The following is a 9,337-nucleotide window of genomic DNA, read 5'->3' as shown; positions in this document are numbered from 1 at the left end:
TAGTATCAGGATAGCCATTATTCTTATTCCTCCGATTGCTGGTGTTGCTAATAGCCTAACATACAATTGTAGTTATTGCAGTAAAGTCGTTCAGTAAGTACAGACAATAATGTGCCCTCTGACATTATGTCCTAGTCTGGGTACCAGTCTTCTGAGCTAACATTCCACTCCCTGCCACAAGACAAATGACAGGAGAGAGAGGCAAGGAGTGGAATGTAATAAATAGCTGAACAGAGACAGCAAACAGGCTAATTATGTACCAACGGTCATTGTTCATTCACATTCATTGGAAAGATGCCGTTTTCCAGAGTTAAATTATATATATATTTAAATATCTTAACAATGAAATAACGAAATAGGCCTGACAAATATGCAAAAATAAAATCGGAATTAAAATAACAAATGCTGTCGGCTCACGCGTCAAGATGCGACTAATTATAAATAAAGAATAGTTTTGGTTATATCACTAACCTACTGTTGTGAATATAGTTTAGACTGTTGAATGTTTTAAGCCAATAAAATAATTTACATTTGGTTAATTAGATTACTTTAGACTATTTGTCTAATAAATGACACCATTCCCTTATTGGCAATTGTGTGAAAATGTATATTTGTCCTATTGAGACATTCTGGAATCGAAAAAGTATCAGTAACAACGCTACAATTAACGAAATGTCAGCTACACATTAGTTATAGTCTACGGAATGTCCTTCACCGTGGTAACTACAGAAAACAAGATACCGGTTAGTTTAAACTCCACAGAAATCAAACGAGGCGAAATTATGTAAATGAATTACTTTATAGTTGATTGTTGAAGGTAAGAGAATAGTTCGGAATAATGATTGTTTGTGAGGACCTGTAAAAAGCAAAGTTGAGGCTTTTTGTTGACTGTATAAAATGTCCGTAGGGTTGCGCTGTTTTCACGTCATATGAACGGCAGTCGCAAATGCTCCCACTATTTCCGGGCCCACTGTCTCTCTTGAATATTCATTCTACTAATACAAGTGTCAACATAGCCAATAAAAAGCATCGTCAACTAGGTTGGTTTGTGGCCGACTTACTTGTGGCGATGGACTGTCAAATTTCAGTCTGCAAGTTGTAATTATCTAACTCAGGTGAGAAACAAAGCTCCATTTTGTAATTCTTTAAACATTGTATTGCATACAATTTCGACGACCTGGTGCAGCTTGTCTAAAAACCTGTTGCACGTACTGTAGACCTATAACCACTCAACGGCTAGACTGTAACTTATTGCTGCATGTTTGGTATTTTGACTGATATGTTAACTTGGGTGTTTTATTGATATGCAATTTTGTTGACTACAAAACGTGTTATGCCCCTGACAAAAAGTGGAATATTTCATAACAACGTGAACAACATTATAATGAAATATTATTTAAACGTATAAATCAAATAAAAATAATGTATATCATGCACTCACAGGAAATATAGTCCAGTAGGCCTAGTTACAGAAAGCCTGTGGCCACGACCAATTTACTACAGTCATTTAACATGCCGCCAACACAGTGGGATTGTTCGTTTGTACAGACGTTATGTACGCCGATGCCTAACACCTTATATATAGACTATCTAGGTATCAGTTGTAAGCCTATAAACGTGTTGGCAATTAGAACGCTGTTTTTATAGTCGAGGAACAAAATATTTTTAACACATGGCGTTGTGAAAATGTTATACTATTTTATCAGGCTATACAGCATAGAATATGCCAATACCCTGTACATTGTGTGTGTGTGTGTGTGTGTGTCTGTGTGTGTGTGTGTGTGTGTGTGTGTGTATGTGTCTGTGTGTGTGTGTGTGTGTGTGTGTGTGTGTGTGTGTGTGTGTGTGTGTGTGTGTGTGTGTGTGTGTGTGTGTGTGTGTGTGTGTGTGTGGTGAGAATCCATGAGATACATTCTTTCGGTTACACTAATTTACTAGTTGCTCGGGGAACTTTTTTCCTCAACAAGAGTAGAAAAACATTTCATCTGACTCGGGTTAGTTAATAGGAAGTAAGTGAAACCAACCTTACATTTACGACACTCAACTGATTGCTATAGTCTTGATATAGGATTTGATTTGAATTATGTTAGTCATTTAATCATAAATATTGCATGAGTTTTAGGCATATGTATTGCACGTCGAGGAGGACATTATAACGCGGTTACGCACAATCTTTGTTCTGTTTAAATAGCAGAACATCCAGGTGAAGCGTTTAACTGTAGTCTACATGATGTGTCAGAATGATCTCTTGAAAGTTCACATTTGAGAGGAGACAGATTGCACCCCGGTATTGTGATCGATCGGCCATGTTAATTGTTGACGTTCCAGATATTTTTGGATCACCTGCTCAAAGTGAGGAGCTCCATTTTGATTAGCATGAAAGCCGTCCATGTGCAATGTCACAAAGGCCAATGACTGATGTTGAATGGATATACAGTATAATAGCTTCTGATACCTCCTCCTTTATATCGTAATAGCATCTGATACCTCCTCTCTCGCTCCCTGTCAAACAAAGTCTCCGTTTACTCCCTCTCTCGTATCATCTATAGCATAACCAACGGTCCGATATTTGGTTACCTTGCTGCTTCCGCTATTCGATTAGCCCATCTATGGCTCCGGTAGTAAAGACAAAGTAACATTCTAACTTCATATCTTCAGGAAAGCAAGGAATAAATGAACAAACGTGGAATCATGAGTTGTGCTGCCTGTCGTCCATCCCCTCGAGCGCATTATAGGCGGTTCAATCTAGGAGCTCCGACAGTGAGGTCTCTCTCTCTCTCTCCACCCCCTTCACACACAAACTAACACGCAAGCAAGCACACAGCGCGTATTTCCTCTATCTGCCTTATCTATCGTCCTCTCGCTCGCGATCTGTCAAGCTGCTTTGCTATCACACTCAAGTAGAGCGCGGAGAAGAACCATCGAGCTCCGAGTGACGGATATCCGACTTCTGCTCCCCGAAACATCCCCAAGTCCAGCCCTGGATTCAATACTTATCATCAATGGACAGAGCTTTCTACCCAACCAGGCGAGGTACAGGCACCACGTAAACAGTGAGTACAACTTGTTCACCTACTCTTTTTATTATGAGCTTTACCCTTTCAGTCAGCTTTAGCCTACTTTACCAACATTACAAATACAAGTATTAGGTGTCCGTTTATAACAATGATAATAACAACAATGGTTCAAAGCCTAATTATAATAGTAATATTTTAAAGGATAAAAATGCTATTAATTAATGATCGTTAATATTAGGCCCAAGACAATATACATTTAATCAATGTATCAACAATGTTCTGGTCGTGCGTCTAGCCTGAATATTTGGCTATTAAAAATAATAGCCTGAATGGGTGAAAAATACAAATTATAAGCAAGGCGTCAATGTTTTGGCGATAATTTAGGTAAATAATGCTCTATCATTAGGCTACCATATAATAACTATTATTAGCTATGATAATAATATTTGGTTTGGATTATATTATCTCATATTTACATTTTTCATGTAGCCTAACACATTTAGATTTCAGATAAAAATAAATGTAGATTATACATTCCACATTAACAATAAAGTTTATCAACAGCTTTACTACTGACAATTATTATAATTATAATAATTATTATACTTTTATAATTCTACTTGAGGAGTGTGTACGTTCTGATTTAAATCATTACGCAAAACAAAGACGAACTCGCTGTGTTGACTGCAAAATACATTTAGCGCGGCTTAGTGTCAGGTCGAGCCTATATCAATTTGCAATTTTCCATGCTAATTCATTTAGGACAATTTATCACATTGCGTACCTAGCTATCCAACATGCATTATCTTAGTGAAATTAGTTTCGTTTTGGAGTTTGAAAATGGAGTGCTACTGACTTATTACTCTACTTTTAGAGTTTTATTTCAACTTTTAATTTATACAAGTAAAAGGCGTAGTGTCCCGAGTCAAACCATTGGCTATAGGTCGGCCTATAGACCTACTTTGTGATTGAGACGTTGACGTATCAATACTTTTCCATGTGTATATTCTCAACTGCATTTAAATGTTTTATCGGAAACACGTCACGGGTCAAATGAAGGAATTTTAGCGCGTTTGAATGTTCATATGTTGAAGACAAACGAATGAGCAACCGGACTGAGCAAGCTGTCTTGCACCATAAGGTGAATACATAATCACCCTACACTGCATAAATGTCTACAACCTTTCATTAAAAAAAGTCATCTAAAATGTAACATTTATAAGCTGGCCTAATGAGTGGACAGGGCACATTTTTTGCTCAAACGTTTTTACAGCGAGAGAAAGAGCAGCGTTGCTCTCAGCCAGACGAAGCCTATTGTCCCCAAAAACGTCAACAGCAGTAATTTAGTGGTTCCACTAAAATGCCGCTTTCATTTGGATAAACTTGGTTTCACTGCGGTATGCCAAGTGGAGAGAAAAATGTTGTTCCTCCAGCTTTCTGTTCATTTCTCTCCCCCAAAATAAAAACTTCAGGGCTTGACTATTTAAACAAAATGACTGAATGAAATGCCCCCTTACCATTTTGCTACTTTATCGTTATTTGATTCTATGTAAAACAGTACATGCAAAAGCTAGGCCTCTTACCATGGGTGTGTCTCCCTCATTAAGCATACAGTTAAATGGTTAATTCAAATAAAATCCTATTTTTATTCATCACATGCTTCATAAACAATAGGTGTAGACTAACAGTGAAATGTTTACTTAAGGCCCTTCCCAACAATGCAGAGAACAAGAAAATAGACAAATAATAGAAAAGTAAAAGATGTAATAAGACTGTAAGTAATAATACATTCACAATGAGTAATGATAACTTGGCTACAGTGCATTCGGAAAGTATTCAGACCCCTTGACTTTTTCCACATTTTGTTACGTTACAGCCTTAGTCTAAAATGGATTAAATTGTTTTTTCCCCTCATCAATCTACACACAATACCACATGATGACAAAACAAAAACAGGTTTTTGGACATTTTTGCAAATGTACAAAAAACCCCCCGGAAATATGACATTTATATAAATATTCAGACCATTTACTCAGTACTTTGTTGAAGCACCTTTGGCAGCAATTACAGCCTTAAGTTGTCTTGGATATGATGCTACAAGCTTGGCACAGCTATTTTCAGGTATCTCCAGAGATGTTCGATCAGGTCCAAGTCCGGGCTCTGGATGGGCCACTCAAGAACATCAGGGACTCCTGCGTTGTCACTCCTGCCTTGTCTTGGCTGTGTGCTTAGAGTTTTTGTCCGGTTGGAAGGTGAACCTTCTACCCATTCTGAGGTCCTGAGCCCATTCTGAGGTCCTGAGGTTTTCATCAAAGATCTCTCTGTACTTTGCTCCGTTCATCTTTGCCTCGATCCTGACAAGTCTCCCAGTCCCTGCCGCTGAAAGACATCCCCACAGCATGATGCTGCCACCACCATGCTTCTCAGTAGGGATGGTACCAGGTTTCCTCCAGAATTGACACTTGGTATTCAGGCCAAATAGTTTAATCTTGGTTTCATCAGTCCAGAGAATCTTGTTTCTCATGGTCTGAGAGTCCTTTAGGTGCCTTTTGGCAAACTCCAAGCGGGCTGTTATGTACCTTTTACTGAGGAGTGGCTTCCGTCTGGCCACTCTAACATAAAGGCCTGATTGGTGGAGTGCTGCAGAGATGGTTGTCCTTCTGGAAGGTTCTCCCATCTCCACAGAGGAACTCTGGAGCTCTGTCAGAGTGACCATCGGGTTCTTGGTCACCTCCCTGACCAACGACCTTCTCCCCCGATTTCTCAGTTTGGTGGGGCAGCCAGCTCTAAAAAGAGTCTTGGTGGTTCCAAACTTCTTCCATTTAAGAATGATGGAGGACACGTGTTCTTGGGGAACTTCAATGCTGCAGACATTTTTTGGTACGCTTCCCCACATATGAGCCTTGACACAATCCTGTCTCGGAGCTCAATGGCCAATTCCTTCCGCCTCATGGCTTGGTTTTTGCTCTGACATGCACTGTCAACTCTGGGACCTTATATAGACAGGCCTTTCCAAATCATGTCCAATCAATTGGATTTACCACAGAGGGACTCCAATCAAGTTGTAGAAACATCTCAAGGATGATCAATGGAAACAGGATGCACCTGAGCTCAATTTCGAGTCTCATGGCAAAGGGTCTGAATACTTCTGTAAATAAGGTATTTCTGCTTTCAATAAATTAGCAAAAATTTGCAAAAACCTGTTTTCACTTTGTCATTATGGGGTATTGCGTGTAGATTGATGAGAAAAATGTTTTATTTAATCAATTTTAGAATAAGGCTGTTACGTAACAAAATGTGGAAAAAGGGAATGGGCCTGAATACTTTCTGAATGCACAGTATGCACAAGGGGTATCAGTGCCAAGTCGATGTGCAGGGATACAAGGTCATTTAGTTAGATATGTACATATACCTAGGATTAAGTGACTGATAATTAACAGTAGCAGCAGCATACCGTATGTGATCAGACAAAAATGTTAGTGGAAAAAGCTTCAATGCAGATAGTCCAGGTTGCTATTTGGTTAACTATTTAACAAACAATATATTTAGCTGTCTTGTTTAGCAGTCTCATGGCTAGGGGGTAGAAGCTGTTCAGGGACCTGTTGGTAACAGACTTGGTGCATCGGTACCGCTTGCCATGCGGTAGCAGAGAGAACAGTCTATGACTTGGGTGGCAGGAGTCCTTGACAATTTTTAGGGCCTTCCTCTGACACCACCTGGTATAGAGGTCCTGGATAGCAGGGAGCTTGGTCACAGTAATGTACTGGGCCATACGCACAATCCTCTGTAGCGCCTTGTGGTCGGATGCCAAGCAGTTACCATACCAAGCGGTGATGCAGCCAGTCAAGATACTGTCAATGGTGTAGCTGTAGAACTGAGGATCTGAGGGCCCATGACAAATCTTTTCAGCCTCCTGAGGGGAAGAGGCATTGTTGTACCATCTTCACGCCTGTGTTGGGGTGTTTGGACCATGATAGATCCTTGGTGATGTGGACACCGAGGAACTTGAAGCTCTCGACCCGCTCCACTGTGGCCCTGTTGATGTGAATGGGGGCGTACCAGGCCCTCCGTTTCTGTAGTCCACGATCATCTCCTTTGTCTTGCTGATGTTGAGGGAGAGGTTGTTGTTCTGGCACCACACTGCCAGGTCTCTGTCCTCCCCCCTATAGGGTGTCTCATCGTCGTTGGTAATCAGGCCTACCACTGTTGTGTTGTCGGCAAACTTAATGATGGTGTTGGAGTCATGCGTGGCCACGTAGTCATGTGTGAACAGAGTAAATGAGGAGACTAAGCACCCACCCCTGAGGGGCCCCTGTGTTGAGGGTCAGTGTGGCGGATGTGCTGTTGCCTACCCTCACCGCCTGTGGGCGGCTCGTCAGGAAGTCCAGTTTCAGAAGGAGGTGTTCTGTGCCAGGGTCCTTAGCTTTGTGATGAGCTTGGAGGGCACTATGGTGTTGAACGCTGAGCTGTAGTCAACAGCAGCATTCTTACATGGGTGTTCCTCTTGTCCAGATGGGAAATGGTAGTGTAAGAGTGCGATAGAGATTGCATCATCTGGGGCCTCCCAAGTGGGGCTGCGGTCTAAGGCACTGCTAGAGGTGTCACTACAGACCTGGGTTCGGTCCAAGGCCTTGATCGGGATTCCCATAGTGCGGTGCACAATTGGCCCAGCATCGTCTGGGTTTGGCCAGGGGGGCATTACTTAACTCATTGCGCTCTAGACATTTTTTGTGGCGGGCTGGGCACCTGCAGGCTGACCTTGGTCGTTGGTTGAATGGTGTTTCCTCCGACACATTGGTGCGGCTGCTTTTAGGGTTAAGCGGGCGGGGGTTAAGAAGCGCGGTTTGGTGGGACATGTTTCGAGGGACACTCGACCTTCGCCTCCCGAGCCTGTTGTGGAGTTGCAGAGATGAGACAAGATCAAAATTGGGGTGAAAAATAGGCACAAAAAAATGACATTGTGTTGGGGCAGTATGTGAATTGGAATGGGTTCCGGGTGAGTGGGATTAAGGTGTTGATGTGAGCCATGACCAACCTTTCAAAGCATTTCATGGATACAGATGTGAGTGCTTTGGTGCGATAGTCATTTAGACAGGTTACCTTGGCGTTCTTGGGCACAGGGACTATGCTTGAAACATGTAGGTATTACAGACTGTGAAGTCAGTGAAGGCACTTGCCAGCTGGTCAGTGCACGCTCGGAGTACACGTCTTGGTAATCCGTCTGGCCCTGCGGCCTTGTGAAGGTTAACCTGTTTAAAGGTCTTGCTCACATCGGTTTTGGAGAGCGTTATCACACAGTCGTCCTGAACAGCTGGTGCTCTAATGCATGGTTCAGTGTTGCTTGCCTCGAAGCGAACATAGAAGGCATATAGCTCGTCTGGTATGCTCGTGTCACTGGGCAGCTCACAGCTGGGTTTCCCTTTGTAATCTGGGATAGTTTGCTAGCCCTGCCACATCCAACGAGCGCCAGAGCTGGCGTAGTACTGTAGGATTCGATCTTAGTCCTGTATTGACACTTTGCCAGTGTGATGGTTCGTCGGAGGTCATTGCGGGATTTCGTATAAGCGTCCCGATTAGTGTCCCACTCCTTGAAAGCGGTGCTCTAGCCTTCAGCTCAGTGCGGATGTTGGCTGTAATCCATGTCTTCTGGTTGGGATAAACTTATTAATAAAGCTGAAGACTGGTGTGGTAAAATCCTGAATGTTATCGGATGAATCCCAGAACATATTCCAGTCTGTACAAGTGAAACAGTCCTGTAGTTTAGCATCCGCTTTATCGGACCACTTCGCACTGGTACTTCCTGTTTGAGTTTTTACTTGTAAGCATGAAACAGTTGGATAGAGTTATGGTCAGATTTGCCAAATGGAGAAAGAGGGAGAGCCTTGTATGCATTTCTGTGTTTTGAGTAAAGGTGATCTAGAATTTTGTCAACCCTTGTTGTACAGGTGACATGCTGGTAAAAATGTGGTAAAATGGATTTCAGTTTCCCTGCATTAAAATGACTGGCCACTAGGATCACCACCTCTGAATGTGCATTTTCTTGTTTGCTTATGGCGCTATACAGCTCGTTGAGTGTGGTCTTAGTGCCAGCATCGGTTTGTGGTGGTAAATAGACAGCTATGAAAAACATAGATGAAAATTCTCATGGGAAATAGTATGGTTTGCAGCTTATCCTGAGGTATTCTAACTCAGGCGAGAAAAAACTCAAGATTTCCTTAACATTAGAGATTGCGCACCATCTGTTGTTAACAAAGAGACACAGGTAGAAGCTTTCAGTTCTCAGAGTGAATGGGCATGGCCGGGCAGTAGGCCTAGTTAAT

At 42.0% G+C, this 9,337-nt stretch overlaps 1 protein-coding gene across 1 annotated transcript in view; it reads left to right on the top strand.

Annotated features, from left to right (window-relative positions):
• Positions 1-2,428: 2,428 nt before the first annotated feature.
• The window catches only part of LOC115179200 (DNA-binding protein SATB2), a 63,291-nt gene continuing 56,382 nt past the window's right edge, over positions 2,429-9,337 (top strand). Inside the window, exon 1 of the mRNA XM_029740581.1 lies at positions 2,429-3,053. The gene's annotated coding sequence lies outside the window, so the exon portion shown is untranslated. The remainder of the gene's footprint in view (positions 3,054-9,337) is intronic.

This window comes from Salmo trutta, chromosome 39 (assembly GCF_901001165.1).
Source record: "Salmo trutta chromosome 39, fSalTru1.1, whole genome shotgun sequence".
In the NCBI taxonomy this organism is placed as follows: Eukaryota; Metazoa; Chordata; class Actinopteri; order Salmoniformes; family Salmonidae; genus Salmo; species Salmo trutta.
This window is presented reverse-complemented; position numbering and strand designations above follow the sequence as displayed.